At 41.9% G+C, this 4,899-nt stretch overlaps 1 protein-coding gene across 12 annotated transcripts in view; it reads right to left on the reverse strand.

Moving 5' to 3' along the window:
• Positions 1-4,899, reverse strand: part of LOC110972849 (cytosolic sulfotransferase 3-like) — a 72,521-nt gene that overhangs the window by 35,475 nt on the left and 32,147 nt on the right. The gene's annotated exons all lie outside the window — the stretch shown is intronic.

Consider the following 4,899-nt stretch of genomic DNA (forward strand, 5'->3'; position numbering starts at 1 on the left):
TTTTGCCTGTTTTTTTGTTGTTTTTTTAAAATTTTGACTGATGTTTAGTTCAGTTTTCCCCAGAACTTAGTTGTCCCAACCTGAATTGGTTTGAGTTTGTTTCTGGTAAATCTTTTTGAATACTCCGTCAGTCTCAGTCTACTCTTTGTGTGTGGGCCTGGGTTCTAAGAGGTTGGTCTAAAAAGATACCACCAGGTTAAAAAGTTACTGAGTAAAATAACTGAACAAATACTGGGACAATGTACGGGACTTCAAATCAAGACCACATCATATTCTTATAGTTACTTATCCTAAAGCAGTCATTAATCAGGAAGTACGCAAATGTAAAGTGGACTAGCTCTCTTTTTTAACTGCAATACATTTCAGTACCTCTGAGTCCACAGAGACCAGAGATCTTTCTGCATGGAGTTTGCATGTTCTCCCTGTGCATGCGTGGGTTTTCTCTGGGCACTCCGGCTTCCTCCCACAGTCCAAAAATATGCTGAGGTTAATTGGTTACTCTAAATTGTTCGTAGGTGTGAATGAGAGTGTGATTGTTTGTCTGTGTATGTAGCCCTGCGACAGACTGGCGACCTGTCCAGGGTGTCCCCTGCCTTCGCCCGAGTCAGCTGAGATAAGCTCCAACACCCTCAGCGACCCTAGTGAGGATAAAGCGGTGTATAGAGAATGGATGGATGGATATAACGTCTGCTATACATCAGTTCAAAAGGTGTTAGTCTGTTTGTGGATGGTATTATTTGCATGTTGATGACCACTAAGGGCAGGCAATATACCCAGTTCTTTCCTGTCTCTTCCATGGTTTTCCTTCATTTGTTTTTCAGGATGTCATTGTGTCTCTCCACTAACCGTGCACACTGTGGGTAATAAACACAGTGATTGGTCAGCTCTATTTTAACATTCTGAGCCATCAATTATATTGCATTATTGACAAAATTCCTTCCATTATCACTGTAGATGCTTTCAGGTAGAGTCCGGAATCAATGTGGAGAAGCAGATTTTAGCGGTTATGTTGCAAAAAAGTGGAACAAACTGCCAGTGGACATTAAACTTTCACCAAATGTAGACACTGTTAAATTCAGGTTAAAAACATTTCTTTTCTCATGCGCCTGTCCGTGAAATCTGCACAATATTGTTTAACTATCTGCACATCACTGTTGTGGGAAATGGTGTGTTTTATAATTTGCTAAGAGTGCATATTAAAGAGTTGTATTGGTTCTGAGGAATAGGAAGGTCAAGAGCATCATTACCACGGTGTGACTGTAATGAAACAAAGAAGAAAAGTCCAGCTTTATTTTACTTATTACTCATGTGTTTGAATGCAAGAATGATCAAGACATAAGGTGATTGATAATGAAAGTACAGACAGTTTTTGATAATAAAAATACAGACAGTTTTTGACGTCAGCCGTAATCAGTAAAGAACATAAGCTTGTTGTGTATGCAGTTTCTAATATTGCTTTGTAGGGGTGAAGTCATTCCTACGTGAGCGATAATGACAAAACATCTGCTGTGAAAGAGGAGAATGGACCAAAGCAGTACTGGAGGGGGCAGCCAGCAACTTGACCTAGATAGCTACATACGCTGTTAGAGTATAAGAAGACTGGCCAGGTACAGTTAGCGGTCCGATTCCATCCGAACTGACCGAGCACTTGTTGTTGGTTAGGGACAGAGGATTCAGGCCCAGAGCTCTGTATCGCACATTCAATTTTGCTGTAATAAATACTTTCGATTTTAAGAAAAAGTCTCCTGACTACTCCATCAAAAGAACTGGGTGGAAATAGCCTTACACATATTCTGTTGGCTTGGTTAATTGTAGAATAGACTGAATTCCAACACTAATGCTCTTACCGTTTCATGTAAAGCACTTTGAAATGTCTTGGACATGAAGGGTGCTATTCAAATAAACTTGCCTTGCCTCCATTTCAGACATGTCTTAGTCCATGGCTCAATAGTGCAACAAATCTAGAAAGGTTGTTTCATAGGATGAGTTTTCTTTCTGGTCATTTGTATATGCCATCTTCTTGTTTTCCTCCTTTGTTTATCCATTTTTGTTTTTCTCAGGTGGGAGACACTTTCTGCATATCTTTTAGCACTTCCTGATCTACAAATTTAGGGATGTCTCAACTTTAGCACTTCTTTAAAGGCTGCTTGTTTAGCTGCTGTGTCTGCTTTAGCATTACCACGTGAGACAGGGTCATTTTTACCTGTGTGCGCTGTACATTTACACATATGTAAATATACAACACCTAATACTAACAGAATAAGATCTTTGTGGTTTATGTCTTTGATGAGGTCTAAATGATGATTTAGAAGTTATGTGGATTGGTCCCATTCTTTTCATTACTTCTACATCTGATTTCTTTTTTGGCCAAAGCTGCTGTGGGACCTTTGCGAAGGCATTTTCTTATTTGTCTGCTCATGCAAGTATTTATCAGTATCTTGACCTTGGTCCTTCTCTCAGGTGTACACCGCTTTTTGCATGTGTTGTCCAGTTTAGTCAGCAAAAATGTACTTTCAAGCAGGGGCTGTAAAAACAGCCATCATTAATTTTCTTCCAATCTAGGGCTCCTTTCTCTCGTTTCACAAATTTCCGCAGATCTCTCCATTTTATGTCGTAGCTCTGTAAGAGCAAAACATATAACGTTGCCATGGCCGAATTTTTATCCACGTTCCTCATGTCTGGTTTGAGAGTACAGCTAGCAACACAATTTACTTTCTCATCCCAGTACAAGTCTGGAGGTGCAGTTTGTGTTTGAAAAACTTTCCCTCAGTGCTCCTCATCTTGCCCTGACATGTATTGTTAATACATTGTGCAGTGCAAATCCTCAGCCTTCACTGTGTCAGTGCCAGAGGGAAATCTCTTTTTCACTGTCTGTGTTAGAGCAGTTGTAACTGAGCTAGGCCCTGTTGCTGTTGGATCTAAGCTGTACCAATAGTAGAGTTTATTCTCACCTTCTACTACCAGACACTGTATCATCCTGTGAGCTTTCATGCCTCTCTCAGTTGGAACTGTTGCAATGTTTAAACTTTGCATCATGTCTTCCCCTAAAAGCTTACATGGACATACTGTACTTTAGACAACACAGTCTGCTCAGATTAGGGATGTGCGGACTAGTCGTTTAATCATTTAACCGCCTACTCATTTATTAAACGTTTAGTATTTTACTAGTCGGTTAAACGCTAGTGTGCCCCCCGCCCCCGGCACAGCCACGCTTCGCGGCCCCCGGTCCTGACAGGGCGCCGCCATGCAGCTCTATGCTCGGGCGTGCGCCGCACGCTCGTCCCGTCTGGGCTACCTGGTTGATCCTGCCAGTAACACATGCTTGTCTCTTTTTTCAACCCCCGCTATCCCCCTCATCATTAGCGGTTTTTTGACCACTCCAGCTACACCCACCACGCCCCCTCCTGCCACCCCGAAGCAAAGCATCGGCTCCAGTATGTGCTGATCATGGACTGTCATAGCGCACCGACCCGCTGCCGTTATCCACAGACGCAGCGGCACTTTCTGTCTCAGTGGACAACTGAACATCTTCATCAGAGGGTGAATATTCCACTTCAGAATATGAGTAAGCCATTACTTGACAAAGTACTTTGTCAGCGTTGACCAGACCTCTCGGTATGGTGAGTTTTCTCACTCTAAAATGTGCCGTCTTGCGCTCTGATGTGCTCCGACGGCGAGTCTCATCTCCTCGGTTTTCAAACTCTAAACTCCAAAACTTTGAATGAAAACACGCTCGCAACTGATGCTCAGATTGAAGCTCCAGATGTCCGCCATCTCCTGGTGTACAGTACATGAGGCACACGAGGCAGTATATTTGAAACTATGGCTTGTTATGTTCAGCAATGTTGCTTGTCGCAATATTGCGACTTTGGCGCTTAAAGGGTTAAATTGCAAGTTTTCCGAACCGACTAGTCGCCAATAAAATTAGCGACTAGTCGGTTCGGAAATTAGTCGAAATTCCCATCCTTAGCTCAGATAGGTTCTCTCTATGCACTCAAGACAAGATGTGATCATTAGCCAATACTGCTTGAGAAACTTCGTTTGGATCAAACATTGTCCTAAATGCTACACACTGGTTTCAACAGGTCTTCCATAAAACTATTAACCAGGATCTTGTTAAAGACTACCCTTTTATGTTCACTGGTATCTCACAGCTCTTACATAACATTTCTCTTTGAATTTTGCATTGAATTCCCTTACCTCAAATCATAGGCGTTTCTAGACCATTTTTGGGGGTGCTCAAGCACCCCTAAATTGAATCCCAGCACCCCTAAAGATTGAGAGATTTTTTTTGGATTGCATGTCCTTGTTTTTTTTTAAACAAACCAGAAAAGTGTAAAAATCATACAGCACTTGGTTGATACGTAATGTTTTAACAACAAAAATACAGCACTCCTCTCCCCCTATCTTGCCTCAAAAATGGTTTGATCCCATCGAACTTTCCCAACTCGGGCTCTGAGCCTTTACGCTTTACCTGCAGAGCTAAGCACTGCCTCCGACAGAAGGACATCTTTCGTAGCAGTGCAAGTACCTGGTTTAAATCAGAATACGTGGCACAATTCTTAACTTCTACCACTCAATACCAACACATTATTATCATTACAAGTCCTTGTTTTTGCTGCATTTAATCACAGGTTACTGTTTATGTTGTTAGGTAGGAGTTAGCTGACGTTTTTTCTAGCTAGCAAACGTTACAGGTGGTCAGTGTCTGTTTGAACTGGACTGAGAGAAGCTAGCTGTTGTGTCAGTGCATGTGTTAATATTAAAGCCAAGGTGCTACTGACTAGCTAATTGACTGGATGCCCATTAACATGATAACTCCTATTGTGTGTGTGGACAGACAGACAGCCTCATCATGGACATAAGACTGCTTCTTAAAAAAAAAGAGCCAGGATCAGG

Source organism: Acanthochromis polyacanthus, chromosome 6 (assembly GCF_021347895.1).
Source record: "Acanthochromis polyacanthus isolate Apoly-LR-REF ecotype Palm Island chromosome 6, KAUST_Apoly_ChrSc, whole genome shotgun sequence".
NCBI classification, from domain to species: Eukaryota; Metazoa; Chordata; class Actinopteri; family Pomacentridae; genus Acanthochromis; species Acanthochromis polyacanthus.